Source organism: Physella acuta, unplaced genomic scaffold (assembly GCF_028476545.2).
Source record: "Physella acuta isolate Inbredline_101_S28 unplaced genomic scaffold, ASM2847654v3 ptg001552l, whole genome shotgun sequence".
Lineage (NCBI taxonomy): Eukaryota > Metazoa > Mollusca > Gastropoda > Physidae > Physella > Physella acuta.
This window is the reverse complement of record NW_026733067.1, coordinates 24,151-41,820: the sequence shown is the minus strand read 5'-3', so window position 1 is coordinate 41,820 and position 17,670 is coordinate 24,151. Positions and strand designations below refer to the sequence as shown.

Sequence of the window (17,670 nt, the reverse complement as noted above, 5' to 3'; positions counted from 1 at the left end):
ATGAAGTTATGCCTATTAAGTCTACTATTCACTAAGTGGTACACATTAGATGGTCCACTAGTTTTCCCTCACTAAATATTTCTTCCCTCTCTAGTTCAATTTATACATTCTCCAGTTTTAAAATTTACTAAGGCTAAAATAGATTTAGTTCACATTAAATTTTTAAATAGGTCAGATCGTGACCTAATTTTAACCCTACGAGGATCGCCGTGATAAAAATAAACTGGCGTGCTAACGCGGATCGGTGAGATATCAACACGCCTGCGCACGTAGAATCTCAACACATTGTCGTGGATGTGGCGTTCTGACAATTTCTGGTTTATCTCTTCGCCGTATGTAGATCTAGATCTACTAGCCGAAATGGTGGATTAGCAGAGGAGTACCGTCAACAATCATGTTTGTGTTGGGCTCATTTCTTCATCGTCACCGTTACTATTTATTTCCCCAGTGGTAAGTGACCGCCGCTTGAATGTGTGTGTGAACGCTGTACCGGCGTGTTGCCTAACGTAACACACGTGTTTCCCCGTCTGTTTAGATCGTCGCTAGGCCTAACAGTTGTCAAGTCTGCTGACACGCTTAGTATTTTTAAAAGTATTTACTAAAATAAACGACATAAATTGGTTTAAAAACAGAAAAATACGACTGAGTTTTTATTAAACGTTAATGCCCTAATTTAAAACCAGAATTTTTAGAAACATTTGGTTGACCTACTTCTAACTTTGTTGTTATGATGTTATGAATAGTCGTCTTAAAATACTCTTCTTAAGGAAACGTAGCTTTATCTAGATCTAGAGCTAGAATCTAAAAACTATAGAATCTAGATTCCTTCTACGTAATTTTTTTTAAAAGATATTTAGGCCTAAATAAAGAAGGCGTTGATTACAATTTATAATAGATGTGGCTACTTTGAACGTATAATAATAATAGTTATATATAGGGCCTATATATATATATATATATATATATATATATATATATATATATATATATATATAGGCCTATATATATGTATATATATATATATATATATATATATATATATATATATATATATATATATATATATATATATATATATAGGCCTATATATATATATATATATATATATATATATATATATATATATATATATATATATATAATAGGCCTATTCATTGTTGATTGTTGAGCCCCTTACTTAACCCTTTAAAATTTTGTAAAAAAGTGTTCATTGTTAAATGCTTGTAGTGTGTAATCTGCAGGAGACTAATTTTAATTATTGATAACTATAGTTTAGTAGACCTCGTACATCAAAGCGGTATTTGTTTAGCATTAGCAGTAATATGCTGCATTTAATAATGTTTGGCTTAGAATTAGTAGCACACTAAATAAAATTTGATGAGTAGGCCTATGACTTACGAGAACCTACGCCACCAGTGTAACTATGTTTAAGACGGCCGTGTAACTCTCTGATTATTAATTTAATGTTGCAACTTTACAACTAACAATAATATCGTGATCCAATAGACCCCACCCCCATTTCCCCAATTCTTAAAGCCTAAATCGAAGACTAAATCTAACACAAACGCACATATTTAATCTGGCAAACAGCAGGTTCAAAGGTTAGGGCATGTCTATTATTAGATTTATAAATATGACGTCATATGTTTACTTTTAACCCCACCCACTACAAACTCCAATCTCTATTCTAGTCCTCTTACAGTAATGACCAGCCGATCCTACACTATTCTCAACGACACTGTCGTTGAGTGGCTTATCAACAGTGTCGGTATATAATAACGCTATAGATTTTTTCTCATTTGATTCCAGCCGATCCTACACTATTCTCAACGACACTGTCGTTGAGTGGCTTATCAACAGTGTCGGTATATAATAACGCTATAGATTTTTTCTCATTTGATTCTGTCGTTGAGACTCTAATTATAGTTATAAACTGTAAAAACTAGCTAACGGAATAAAACCATTTCGATTAATTAATCGCTTAAAATATTTAATATAAGAAAAATTAAACAACCATTCATTTTACAGAGCTAATAATAATTAATATTATAAAAAATGTATCTTCTGTCTTTAAAATTGAAAATTAAATTATTTTTAGCAATATAAATGAATACAGTGGATTGCTGAATTTAATTGTGATCATAGTTATGATTAATTTTAGAGATTGTATGATTAATTTATACACAATTTAGAATTACAGAATATTGATTATTCGGTATAGAAAACATTAGGGTAGAGATTACTAAACGATATAATATAGGATTATGTAATATAGAATACATTAGTATATTATTATAGAATCTAGGCTATACAACAAGTAATACATGATATGATTGCAAAATAGAAAAAATACATAATATAAAGGCCCATTTTTTAATCGAATTTAAGACTCATTTCGTTTACAATATGTTATTACAAATATAAAATTGCAGAATACGTAATAGCTATTTTTATCGAATTTATACATAGAATGTGCTATATAATCTTAAGAACATGATTATGTAGTGGCGTAGGTACAAGGTGTGCCAAGGGACTATACCCCCCCCGATATATATATATATATATATATATATATATATATATATATATATATATATATATATATATATATATATATATATATATATATATATATATATATATATATACATATTTACTGTACTGAAGTAGTACCCCTAACCAGAGGCGTCACAAGGTTGGGGGGGGGGGGGCGGGGCTGAGGACTGCGCAAGGTGGCAAAATTTCGGGGGTGACACCATGGCGAAAAATAGCAAAATATATAGAAGAAGTAAGCATTTTGCCAGTTCAATAAATGACTAATGAGAATTAACTGTACTAATAACTTACTGCAGATAAAAAAATATACAATTAACTGTGCACGTTTAAAAACTATCATTCAGGGGGGGGGGGGGGTGAGGGGAGATGACACAAACTGCAAAATGTACAGGTGAATACATGCTTGTTGAATTTTTGGATAACAGATTTGCTAAGCGACGACCGGAGAGAGGCTGATACCAAAATCTAATAATTTACGATGAAAACGATGCTTTTTTTTCACATGAATTAATAGGTGGACTATGTGCAAAATTTGACGCCATTGGGGAAAATGGGAAGTCACCAAATGTTGCTATATATATATATATATATATATATATATATATATATATATATATATATATATATATATATATATATATATATATATATATATATATATATATATATATATATGCACCAAATGTAGCTATATATATATATATATATATATATATATATATATATATATATATATATATATATATATATATATATATATATATATGCATATGTAGAATTATTTATATTTCTCTCTATGTATATATATAATGAAGTTTTGCTTGTTTGTTTGTGGGTTTGTTTATGTCCTCTATGCAGCACTACACCTTTCATCCTATGGCCATGCAACTTAAGTTAAGAATACCACTGGATATATTTCACAAGCACGGTGCCCCAGCAGGGCGCGAATCGATTCTATATATAGATCCCTATATAGGGTATATATACGTAAAAGTAGATTGCGGTTTAATCCCGTTCATCCGCTCGCCATAAAACTTCAGGGGAGGTTATTTTTTTTTTATTTTAACAGGGCGGCGCTTCTGGAGGGTGCAATTTTTCTCTACACAGTTTGTAAAAAACAAAATGGATGCTGTTTGACATCGTTTATCTGAGTGCCGTTAAACTTTCGAGGGTTAATGAAAACACTCACGAGAAGGTTTCTGTGAAAACAAAAATTAAAATTTATTATGGGCGTTTCCCTGGAGGGTGCGATTTTTGTTAATAAACGGCTTGGCGCCTGAAAATCCAGGGCGGCGATATTAAAACTGCATGGGGGCTAAGGTAAAAAAGCAACAACAGGCGCAGCCGCCGGCGCCCCGGATATTACGTAACCCGAAGCGCCCCGTGCTACCATGTGAACACTATGACGCCTACGTTCGTTTTTTTTTTTTAATTTATACACTAAAGACACGATGGGCAACAATAATTTTTGACTATATGGAATCAGGCGCGTCTGCCGGCGCCCCGGCAGGAAGCGATTTGGCGCCCTGAGATATCCTAAGGTTGTGTTAAAGAGCACTCTACAATATTGACCCTGTGGCACACGACATTCGATGACAATTCGTTTGACCCGATGCGCCACTGGCTTCGGGAGGAACACTATGACTTTTAAAAGAGCGCCCTACAGTAGGGAAATTTTTTGTCTACTGCACCACTGGCGTGTGGTCTAGCGCCCCTGTGTGGGCCCCTCATAAACACTATTGCGCCTACGTTCGTTTTAAAGAGTGCGATACATTATGGATACAATGGGCTACTGTGTGCTGTAGAATTTGCGCCTCAACAACTATGATGAAAGCAATATAACACCGGCTTTGATTACATTTAAAATGTTTAGATTTAGAAATCAATGTCCAGCGTAAAAAAATACGTGATTGCTAATGTAATTATGGAATCCTCTTAAAATATTGCGTCAGTCTGTCTTCTGAGACCGCGGCAACGCGCGGGACGGGTACGCTGGTTTAATATATATTTCTTCTATATAAATAATTCTCTTCATGGATACCATAGAAAACACCAAGCTGTAAGCGCCCCTAGCAGCCCCCTCTCTTTCTCTCTATCCCTACCACCCCCATCCCTACATGGTCTGGTGAGCTGTGGTTCAAGCTAAAGGTTTACAATCGTAGAGCCGGGTTTAGTGACAGCTATTAGGGGCAGATAATTTAGTTCGAAACTTAGTGGAGGTAACTCAGAGGGGGCTGCTTTCACGAGGAGGGGGGGTAGGATTTTTGGGAAAGTAGGGTGGGGAGGGGGGGTATCGTCCTTAACGAGCTACTGATAGTGTTTTAAAGCAAATATTTTCAGTGGCAGCATTGTTACTGTCAAATTCACAAATTATGAATTACTGAAAAGTAGAAAATGAAACAACTAAATAGCGGCGTATGATAGCGGCTCGTAAAATATAAAACACAATGTAAATACCTTTGTTATACCTACGGAAAATAATAATATGTAACATGGATTCCTGAAATTTTGCGCTGCTTTAATTTTTAACGTTGGGATCCTCCATCAACATCCATACTCTCCTTTAGTATGTTGAGGCTTTTTTTTCATTTATGGGAAGGGATGATCGGAAAGTGTGACGACACATTTTTGCTTTCATCCGTTATTTCGGGCTTTAAAAGATTGCTTTTGGTATTAATTCATTTATTAACTCAATGTTTATTGAGGTCAGTACATATTATAATAAACCGGGAGTGATCTCCCCTAAACTTTCTCGAATATTCTAATATAACACTACGGGGAATGGCAACTCGGGATATAGACATGATTTTTAATCCATTTTAAATACTTAAACTTTTTAAAATAGAATAAAACCTCGTAGAAAAAAGAATTGCACACCAAGTGAACGTCAAATAAAGATGTGCATAATAGTGCGCAACATTATTAGTACTTTATAAATTTACGTGCGTTTTTTGAGAAATCGGAAATAGCGTAAATTAGTACTTCCTGTCAACGGAAATTACTCAAAATTTGAAAGAAGGTAGAGAATTAGATCTTTCACTTACATGTGAAATTTCATTTATCTATCTGCAATAGTACTCAAGTTATAGGCTTTTGAAAAATTCAAAGTAGAAAAAGTACCACTTTCGGTTATCGGAAATCACTCAAAAGTTTATACGGATCTATGATTTTGATAAAATACTTATATATGAAATTTCATCAACCTAGCTGTAACGGTACTCAAGTAAACGTGTTTACACACAGACACACACAGACACAGACATACGGACAAGATTGCAAAATTATGTTTTTCTTATCAGTGAGGTGTAAAACGTCGAGATTTTTTTGCACAATTACAAGACTTTCTCTATACTTCGTATATACGAGAAAGTAAAAATGCAGTTTCAGGGGAACGGCGGAGGGGGTTATGTGTTGAGGTGTAGTGTTTTTAAAGAGAGTGGTGGGGGGAGGTGGGGGGAAGCGAAGATCTGGCTTTTTGTGAAAATTTGTTACAATTAGAGAAGGGGGGTTTGGTGCAAAATCGTCTGAAGAGTGAGTCGTGGTTAATGGGTGACCACTTTATGATTGTATATTGACGTCACCATCATTTTGGGCGGTGGCTTTATGTGACGATATGTAACGAGAAAAAAGAGGGTTGAGTTAATGGCGTAGCATTTATTTTGCATTTTTTAAGGATACAAATAATAAAAACACTGCTTTTTTTGTTTTACATGTGTGACGACATTGTGTTAACCAAATGTATTGAATAGTAGGACTTACAGATTATTAGTTCTCTCCCCCCCCCCCTGAAGCAATTACCCCCTGTCATTTACCCCCCGCCAAGGAGGACATCTCCCCCCCCCCCACGCACACACCTCTTAAGGTACAGCTGGGGTTAGGGTTATGGTTAGGGTTACGGCTAGGGTTAGGGTTTGGGTTAGCGTTAGGGCTAGGGTTAGAGTTAGGGTTAGCGTTCTGGCTAAGGTTAAGATTATGGTTAGGGTTACGGCTAGGGTTAGGATTAGGGTTAGCGTTAGGGCTAGGGTTAGAGTTAGGGCTAGAGTTAGGGTTAGCGTTCGGGCTAAGGTTAGGGTTAGCGTTAGGGCTAAGGTTAGGGCTAGGGTTAGATTCAGAATTAGAGTTAGTGTTATGGTCAGGGTTAGGATTAAGGCTAGGATTAGGGTTAGTGTTATGGTCAAGGTTAGGCTGAAACCTAAGTCTAGAGTTGGTTTTGGTTATGTGTTAAGTTTTAGGCTGAGGTGAATGCTTAGGGTTTGGTCATTTTTTTATCGATTAGGATTAAGGAAATACATAGGTATAGAGTTTGAGTTAGGATCATAACTTGAGGCCGGGGGGGAGGGGGGGATTCTCCAGGGGGGTTATTGACAAGGGGTAATTGCCCCGGGGGGTAAATACGGGAGGGGGGGGGTCTCCTCCGGGGGGGGGGGGGGTAATTGACGGGGTGGGGGTAATGCCATGTAGCCAGGTCCACTATTAGAAAGCCAAGATTCCAAACTGTGTAGCCTTATGTATGTAGGTAATCTAATCTCATACAAGTTCTTGAAAGCAACATCAAAGACGAGAAATAAAAAGAGCCATCGTTGTCGGCTTATTTAACAGGGAAGTCTTAGTCTAAATCAATCCACGACAATGTCTTTAAGACAATAAACCTTAACTTTGCTTGAAATAACAATATCGTTCTTCATTCAGTCAAACTCAACATTATGGCTTCACTGAACTTTGTCATTGAAATGCATGTGTAGTTTGAAATGTGTGTCTGTTAAAATTGTACAGTTGATACCGAATATATCCAGCCTTTTTCTTCTTCGTTCAGCTGCTTTTCTTTCTGGATTTCTTTTCTTATCTTTTGTCAATCCAAGAACAAGTGTTGTATCCCCAAGATAGGTTGCTATCCCCAACTATAGAGCCTCATCTACACGGGAGATTGAACTCAGGACTTCTCGGTTTAGCAACCACGAACTTTACAAGTTCTTGATTTTGGTATTGGCGTGTCAGTTTTCTTCTTTATTTAGTCGACATCTAAAGTTAAACAAAAACAGTTGCCTACCTCAGCAAAAATCAATGTAGGCCAATTATAGCCAGTGTAGCAATTAGCAACATCAAAGTTGATTTGAATTCCATGCAACACTCATTCCATACTTCTCTAGTGTGGAGGTCTTGCTTATTAATATTATCCTGTTTGTTTGATACTTTTCTTTAACTTAATAATATTAACCATAGACACTTTTTGCCTGGAGTACAAACTGGGTCACAGTATTCTCTGGTAAACAATTAAGTTCTTTTCCAAATATATGCTCAGCTAATAGAAACAGCATTTCTAGATTATTTTATTTTTTTTTTGTTTTTTTTTTAAAGGGCTTCAGCTGTTTTAATGTCAACTTGTGCTGGGAATACTATAACTACATACAACCCTTTTCAGCTTTCAATCACTTGCATCTTATGTACAAAGTAAGAAAACCAAATACATCAAATTTTGAGAAATAATTTATTTATGAAACAATTGCATATAATTATAAAGCCAAACATTAATATATCAAGATTATTGCAATTATCACCATTTGCAGATTCTTGTTTAACTATGGTAGATGGAAGTATTAGTTGCCTTTTACATCACTTTTCACTTCCTGAAACAAAACAAAATGATTTTCTTAATCATCCATCTGAAATAATAAAATTAGCAAAAAAAAAAAAATCTTTAGTTTAAATTAGTTTAATACATCAAAACAAAACAAGAAAAAAGTGATTGAATGAGATGAATCATGGCATAGATATCTATAAAATTTTGCTTTAGTGATAAAGGGGGAAAAATTTAAGTTATTTTAAGTGAAACATAAGCTAGAGAAATAAACTATTAGGCCTAATTTAAATAATTTAATTCCTTTCTCCCAAAACACTACATGTATCCTTAAAAAAAGAAAACTTAAAATTTATCAATATTTACCTTGCGTATAAACTCTTCTGTACATCTACTGTATCAGCTTGACGCTCATTAGGTATGCCTAGTTCCTGTTGAGCAGTTAAGACAGATTAAGTAAATAATTCAAATTTGTAAGACAAACCACTAAATGATACTGTTTTATATATATATATATATATATATATATCTATATATATCTATATATATCTATATATATATATATATATATATATATATATATATATATATATATATATATATATATATATATATATATATATATATATATATATCCTTCCTGCAAATCAGCATATTTTGCAAAACAAATATTTAAAAAAATACATAATGATATTGTATCAATCATCACCACTGACTTGGTTTTACTAGGTAAAATATTTTTTTAAATACAATATTTATACAAATAAAAATCTATCTCAATCAACATGTTCAAAATAAACCAAAGCAAACTTGTGATAACTTACCTGATTAATGTTTGAGAGGATTCACCCAGTTCTCGCCACTGAAGCAGATTAGATGCATGTGTTATTACACTTGTGATATACTGATTGCCATTTTGTGTACTTTTAGTCCTGGAGATCTATGTTGTAGGCATAGACTGTTAAACCTGGATAGTAATATTATACAAGTAAATTATATCTAGTATAATATAAATATTTTAAAATATAAATAACACTAAATTATATTTATCATTATTGGAAATAAAAATGGTACAATTAAGTTATAAAAAAACAAATTATGAAATTTAAAGCAGCTTATTAATAATTGTCATACCTTTTCCTACTTTTATGTCAAATGTAAGAGGTAATAGAGAAAGAACATCTTGTGTCATTTAGTATGCTGTAGTCTTATTACTGGTAAAAATCAGATCTTCCCTTTTTTTTGGATGAACCTGTAAAAGAGAAATTACAACATGGATAAACACAATGAATATCATATCTAATCCTCAACTAGTTATCACCCCCATCCTAACCTCATTTTTTAAAACCAATTTCTAAATATGTTTTCAGAACAAATGTATGTTAAGTCTACCTATTTTAATGTTCAGAATACTAATATTTATCAAAACTACCTCCAGTTGAAATTCAAGATACCTTTATAAAAAGTTATTATGACTTTAACTTTGTGTAGTTGTTATTTAGGCTGTTTGTTTAATTTATATTATTTAAATTAATATTTCATGCCTTGTTTTAAAAAGATCTACAAGTCTACTTTTGATTTTATGGTATAATCTGATAAAAATTAGGCTGCTACATCTGAAAACTAAGGTCAATGCAAAGACTTCCAAATTAACGATAAGTAGGCTTGTATAGATATTGTATATAATTACTAGCCCAATAGTATTACTCTACGACCAATGTATAGGACTTAATGTATCAGACCCAATTCCTATAATTAGGCCTACTAATTATTAAATAATTAATAGATCTAACAGTAGGACAATTACAATTATGGGCCTTAGCTGACATAGAGAGCTGAATACTTAACTAAACATTTTTAAAAATTATAGTAAGCTAAGTGAGTTGAATTATTTTATTTAGATAGGCCTAGGCTATAATATACTCTATAGCAGTCTATAGTGATAGTCGCAGAGTAGCGTATATCATAATAATTTCAAATTAAATCTATAAGCAAACTTAAGCCTCTGCCTTGTTGCCTAATTAAAAACTAAAGCCTATTAAGCCTTTTCCTAATAAGCCTTTGGCCTAATTTAAATAACAGCCTATAGGCCCTATAATATATAATTAGGCTAAACTACTTGTAAGACCTAATAGACTAATGACTAAGAGAGTGCTAGGCCCCTTTCCGATATTATATAATAATTGCTTGATCGATATCATAATATCTAACACTGATTACATTAATTTACATAAGGCTATACCATCTTAACTATGACTAATACTTTTTCTACTAATAAAATAGGCTATCTCTAGTTTAAACTTAGGCCTAATAGTAATTAGTAATTATAATTAAGTAGGCCATTTTATGACATTTATAAAATTTTTAGTAGATGGCCGAGCCTTAAATTTAAATACTAAAATAGATTTAGCATACTATGCCTATTGTTGGTCTAATTAATAATTTATTTTTCATTTAGAATTTTAGATCTCCAAAAGATAGGCCTAGGTCCTAAATAAATTATTTTTATTTTATTGAGCCCGCCTTAATGTATAAGATGTGATCTGTTTTTTTAATAAAAATAACCCTACACAATACTAGTGATTTAACTAATATCTAGTACTACTTTAGGCCTATTTAATTATTTATTAGTAGGCTGAATAAAATCTAAAGCTATAAGGCCTACTTTATTACTATATTTGCCTATTATTCTATAATTAATTTATGTTTTCTTTCAATACATAGATCTAGTAGATCCTGTGGTACCTCAACATTCTAGTGCCTAGACATACCAGATTTTTTAAATACGAGCAGTTGAGCGAGTAATATTTCGCTTTGAGTTACGCGCAAAATTTGAGATACCGTATTTCACAGTTCATGTAAAAGAAATACCCCAAAAAGATGCAAATGATTATTTATCGCAGCTATTTAATTATAATAATAAGCGTCTTACTCATATTTGCAGCATTATGAAAGGGAGAAAGAAATAAACTTCCTAAACAAGTTTTATTTTAAGCTACCAGCACATGAAAGTGACTTAAATTAAGCATGGCAAAAAAGAAGAGAAAAGCTGTCACGAAAATTAAGCTAACGTAATAATTTTATTTAGTATTTAGGCCTTACGTTTAAGTCTTAAGTGCAACAATGCTCAGTGAATTTTAGCCATTAATGGCATTAGATTAAGTTTAGGAATGATGTGTACTTGAACTTGTGTAGTTATAACTTTAGTATATTTTTAGACCTAAGCCTAATCTTGTAGATATAGATCTACAAACAACTTGAAATAGAAGAGATTTAAAATTGAGTAGATCTAGATCCTAAATGCTAAAGGACAGCTATGCCACAGAAATAATTATCTTTCTATCTAGTCAATCTAGACTAGATCTAGATCTAGTGCTACTGAAAAATTACTAGATTTTGATCTAGATTCTATCATTTACTTTCGACGCACTAGGCATACTTTTAACTTTTTCTCTCTAGTCAATAATGTAGATTTCTAGATCTAAATGTAAATCCTGATCTTGTAGATTTGATTTACGTAGGTTTTACATCAGTGTAAATCGTTGATCAAGTAGATCTAGATTCTAGTCTAGATCTGGACTAGCTCTCGTCAAAACAAAATGGCTGGAATATTAGCTTCAAAACACCTACAGTTTATGCTTTCCTAATTGTGGAGAGCATGTTTAATTATTGTTTTATTTTCAACGACAGTGTTGACTGAGAAACCACCAAAGGGTTTTATTCTCAGCGACACAGTCGGAGAGAGGCTCAACGATTCTGTCGTTGAGATGATCCGCATGGGGTGTAATGACGCATAACCCCTCCGCTAGTAATAATATAGAATACCTCTATGTCTATAAATATATTTGTTGCTATGATTGTTGTGTTTTGTTGATCGAATGACGCGATTACGACATAGATCTACATGCCCAATAGTATAATGACGCACACAAATATGTTGTAATGTTCATTTACGTACGAATATGATTCCTACAACTTTAGCTCCCAATGATCGATCTACGACACCTTGACCCTTACCAAATTGGTAATATCACCGGTATTAGATAAGACGTCACTTTAGTGTGGGGCGGGGGGGGGGGGGGGGGGGAAGGTGGGAGGGAGGGGGTGTCTTTTGTCTGATGTTTTGTCTCGATGGATTCGAGCCAGTGGCGTAGCTACCGTAAAAATAACGTAAGCAAGTCAAAAAGGGGCCCAAGGCAAATAGGGGCCCTTTTTCGAAAGTTTGAGGGGGGGGGGTGCAAATCGAAAGTTTGTCCCCGGTCGCCGGGAAGGGTCGCTACGCATAGGGCCCAAAAATCCTAGCTACGCCAGTGATTCGAGCGTTAAGGAAATGTGACACGACATGCATGTATTTTACAAGTATTTTTTAAAACCGATTTGTAACAGCTATTTTACATTGTATCAATTGACTTTTTTCCAGTGTATTAAAAATTAATCAATAGGTACACCATTTGACCCCCCCCCCTACCCATTTATGGGGTACTTACTACCAACAAAAATTGTTTACTTATCATGTAGAAATTATATCTACATTAATTTTGTTCTCCAAACGGTTAGAATAAAGGTAATTATCGTTAATGAAATTAATAGACATTCGGTCTCAAAAGGTAAAGGTTAAAACATTATCAACTATTTTAGCTAAAAAGGGGAGGTGGGTATCGGGTGGATAGCAAGGTCAAGAGTTCTTCAATAAAAGTGAAGAAGGAATTTATGTTAAAACATAATCCCGAGGCATCCATGAGTCTGTCTACTCAGCTTAGATGGGTACCGGACTTAAGTTATAAACAAAATTTATGTTTAATATTTTGCAGTGATATGTGCAATCATTGACTGAAATCGTTACGTCACGGTAGAGATAGACAGTAACTGAGTTATATAAATTGGCAACTAACGTTATAATAATGACGGATTGGTTCGGTATAAACCCCGCTCACAAAACAAATTAACTAGCTTTCCTCATTTGAGCCTTTAAATTGCATTAGGGTACTTTTAGCAGTTTCAACACATCTTCAAGAAACACAGTAAATATTTGACCAAATATAATTTTGATGGGTCAGTGGGGCTACCCTATGATGTCATGGGTAGTGTCTCATAGACACGACCAACTGCCTCATAGACACGATCAACTGCCTCATAGACACGACCAACTGCCTCATAGGCACGACCCACTGTCTCATAGACACGATCAACTGCCTCATAGACACGACTTACTGCCTCATAGACACGATCAACTGCCTCATAGACACGACCAACTGTTTCATAGACACGATCAACTGCCTCATAGACACGACTCACTGCCTCATAGACACGACCAACTGCCTCATAGACACGACCAACTGCCTCATAGGCACGACCCACTGTCTCATAGACACGATCAACTGCCTCATAGACACGACCAACTGCCTCATAGACACGACCCACTGCCTCATAGACACGACCAACTGCCTCATAGACACGACCCACTGCCTCATAGACACGATCAACTGCCTCATAGACACGACCAACTGCCTCATAGACACGACCAACTGCCTCATAGACACGACCCACTGCCTCATAGACACGACCAACTGTTTCATAGACACGATCAACTGCCTCATAGACACGACCAACTGCCTCATAGACACGACCAACTGCCTCATAGACACGACCCACTGCCTCATAGACACGACCAACTGCCTCATAGACACGACTTACTGCCTCATAGACACGACCAACTGCCTCATAGACACGACCAACTGCCTCATAGACACGACCAACTGCCTCATAGACACGATTCACTGCCTCATAGACACGACCAACTGCCTCATAGACACGACCAACTGCCTCATAGACACGATTCACTGCCTCATAGACACGACCAACTGCCTCATAGACACGATTCACTGCCTCATAGACATGACCAACTGCCTCATAGACACGATTCACTGCCTGACAGAATGGGTCGTGTCTATGAGGCGTTGGGTCGTGTCTATGGTACCATGTGTCCTATCAGACCTATTTGGAGTACGAAACATTACAAGCTAGCTGAAATGTTAACGCTTTACATACCATTGCAATAGATAAACGACTGTTAACGTTTTCGATAATGAACCAATTAAAAACATCACTTACATGTGTTAATTGTGTCTGTTGTAATAATTACACACCCTTACAAGATATGAAGGTATATATAATGATTTATCGACGTTAAGTGGCTCTAAAAACTTGTAAAGACGGCAATGCCTGTCTGTGTACTTATTGCACGACAAGTTGATGACATGATGTCCTTCACAATAGGGCTGGTAAGTAGGTCACCAACCAGTTATACGGCTCAATAAAACCTGCATGAGCCATATAACTGTTTAATGACCTACTTACCAGCCCTATAATAAACCCCTCGTGAGCATGTTCAGTCTTTGATGTCCTGTTTTTGCCAGCGGTTATCATTTTTACTTTCTCGTATATACGAAGTATAGAGAAAGTCTTGTAATCGTGCAAAAAAAAAAAAATCGAGATTTTTACAAATCTCGACGTTTCACACCTCACTGATACGGAAAAACATAATTTTGCAATCTTGTCCGTATGTCTGTGTGTCTGTCTGTGTGTCTGTGTGTCTGTCTGTCCGTGTGTAAACACGATAACTTGAGTACCGTTACAGCTAGGTTGATGAAATTTCATATATAAGTATTTAATCAAAATCGTAGATCCGTATCAACTTTTGAGCGATTTCCAATAACCGGAAGTGGTACTTTTCCTACTTTGAATTTTTCAAAAGCCTATAACTTGAGTACTATTTCAGATAGATAAATGAAATTTCATATGTAAGTAAAAGATCTAATTCTCTACCTTCTATTAAATTTTGAGCCATTTCCGTTGACTGGAAGTAGTACTTTACGCTAATTCCGATTTCTCAAAAAACTAATGTAAATTTTAAAAGTAATAATAATATTGCGCACCATTATGCGCTTTTTTATTTGGCGTTCACTTGGTGTGCAATTAATTTGTCTACGAGATTTTATTCTATTTTTAAAACTTTAAGTATTTAAAATGGATTAAAAATCATGTCTATAGCCCGAGTTCCCATCCCCTGTTATTTTATATAAGAATATTCGAGAAAGTTTAGGGGAGATCACTCCCGGTTTATTATTCACACGGCGCCGCCCTTAAAAAGCACAAAATGTTGACGTTTCCATATGGAAACGATATTTAAGTTATAATGTTTACGAGACACAACGTTACAAAACTAAGTTGAACGTTGTAATAATTGAATCTCATTCTCTTTCACGATTGTGCTCTAAAACCCCTTTAGGCATCTTTTTACTTTCTCGTATATACGAAGTATAGAGAAAGTCTTGTAATCGTGCAAATCTCGACGTTTTACACCTCACTGATACAGAAAAACATAATTTTGCAATCTTGTCCGTATGTCTGTGTCTGTGTGTGTGTGTGTGTGTGTGTGTGTGTGTGTGTGTGTGTCTGTGTGTGTGTAAACAAGATAACTTGAGTACCGTTACAGCTAGGTTGAAGAAATTTCACATAAAAGTATTTTATCAAAATCGTAGATCCGTATCAACTTTTGAGCGATTTCCGATAACCGGAAGTGGTACTTTTTCTATTTTGAATTTTTCAAAAGCCTATAACTTGAGTACTATTTCAGATAGATAAATGAAATTTCACATGTAAGTAAAAGATCTAATTCTCTACCTTCTTTCAAATTTTTAGTAATTTCCGTTGACCGGAAGTACTAATTTACGCTACTTCCGATTTCTCAAAAAAAACGCATGTAAATTTATAAAGTACTAATAATATTGCGCACTATTATGCACATTTCATTTGGCGTTCACTTGGTGTGCAGTTCTTTTTTCTACGAGATTTTATTCTATTTTAAAAACTTTAAGTATTTAAAATGGAGTTCCCATCCTCTGTTGTTTTATAAAAGAATATTCGAGAAAGTTTAGGGGAGATCACTCCCGGTTTATTTTTATTTAAGTAAACAAAAATTTCAAAACTAAAATTCACTAAAGGAAGTGTTCAACTAGTTAATTAATACCTAATTTTGCACCGCCTTCAGTAATTATAAATTAAAAATGTAAAACTGCACATGGTTTTCTAAAAATTTAACGAGTTTAAAACGATAAATTCCCAAGTCATTAAAAATACTAAAGCTTGACAGCAGTAATACGCTGTTTTAAATATTAAAATTTTAAGATACTATTAATAATTATTATGTTTACATTGTTAAACGTGTCTATTATTGTATCACGTGTGCATAACAGTTATATGTTGTCTCCCTTGTCAAAATAAACATTGTGGATGGGAAGTAACTAACACAAAGTAATATTTAACAATTACTTTTTAAATTGTACTTTGTCTAAATGTACGGAAACAAATGGTTTAATAATTACTGCATTGTTTATTTCGTAATAAAAGTATATAATTCGTAAAAAAGATATATGTAGGCTTAGATAATTATATACTTTAAAACGTTTTCAAGCAGTGAATGTGATTGTTGGCTTGGAAAAAAACGTATTTAATCTTTTGTCACTTGGTTATTTAGGTTACCCTTTAAAGTAGGCTGTAACCAGTGTTTCTTCCAGGCATCTACCGCCCCCCCCCCCCCCACCTCCCCCAAGAACGAAATAGAATTTGTATAGAAAATATATACTTTTAACAGTGTCCGCCACCGCCACCCCCCCTCCCCCCGAAAATTTAAAGTCCTCCCCCCCCCCACCCTGGAGACAAAAGTCTGGAAGAAACACTGGCTGTAACTAACGGACAGGGTTTCTTTCAGATATTTTTCTCCGAGGGGAGGGGGGATGCACTTAAAATTTCCGGAAGGCGGACACTGGTTAAAGTATGTTTTTTTTGTGTAAAAATTTTGATGTTACGATATGAAAGGTTATCTATATTTTAATTTTACTGTTGAACTTTTCGCGTTCCTCTGCCCCCACCACCACCACCCCACCATTTCACACTTGCCCGTGGCTCTAAGTTTGGAAACGACTGGTTTATAAATCATTGGTCAATAGGTCCGATGGTCGTTGACTAGATGTGTTCTTGAGCCATATCTTCTAGTCAACAAGACCCAGTCCACAGGGGCGTAGCGAGGGGGGGGGGGGGGGGTGCGGACCGCACCGGGTGACACCATTTAGGGGGGTGACACCAAGGCAAAAAATAGCAAAATATATAGAGAAAAATGATAATTCCACTTAATAGAGTGATTAATTAGAGTGTTAAATAGCCTTTTAAGAGGTGGGGGGTGCAAATCGAAGGTTTGAGGGGGGGGGGGGTGAAATCGAAAGTTTGAAGGGGGGGGGGTAAATCGAAGGTTTGAGGGGGGGGGGGTGCAAATCGAAAGTTTGAGGGGGGGGGGGTGTAAATCGAAAATTGAAAGTTTGTCCCCGTGAAGGGTCGTTGCGCCTCTGGGGGGTGACACCATTAAGTGCCGCACCGGGTGACACCCGACCTCGCTACGCCACTGCCAGTCCACACTAACTTCAACGCGTTGAGAATCCCTGTAATGATGAAATCTGTACTAGATAGTTGAGACTTGATTGTTG

The 17,670-nt window shown here is 35.1% G+C and overlaps 1 protein-coding gene and 1 long non-coding RNA gene across 12 annotated transcripts in view; one reads left to right on the top strand and one right to left on the bottom strand.

Moving 5' to 3' along the window:
• Positions 1–241: 241 nt before the first annotated feature.
• The window catches only part of LOC131928809 (sodium/glucose cotransporter 4), a 40,496-nt gene continuing 23,067 nt past the window's right edge, over positions 242–17,670 (top strand). The window contains exon 1 of the mRNA XM_059284944.1: positions 242–450. The gene's annotated coding sequence lies outside the window, so the exon portion shown is untranslated. The remainder of the gene's footprint in view (positions 451–17,670) is intronic.
• Positions 8,479–11,896, bottom strand: LOC131928810 (uncharacterized). Of its 11 annotated transcripts, none has more exons than XR_009383846.1 (4): positions 11,762–11,896; positions 9,266–9,383; positions 8,956–9,098; positions 8,479–8,562 (listed from the first exon to the last, which is right to left on the bottom strand). It is a non-coding gene; the product is annotated as an uncharacterized LOC131928810 (long non-coding RNA). The 11 variants fall into 11 exon arrangements; XR_009383842.1 differs by lacking the exon at positions 11,762–11,896 and adding an exon at positions 11,571–11,719; XR_009383843.1 differs by lacking the exon at positions 11,762–11,896 and adding an exon at positions 11,562–11,702.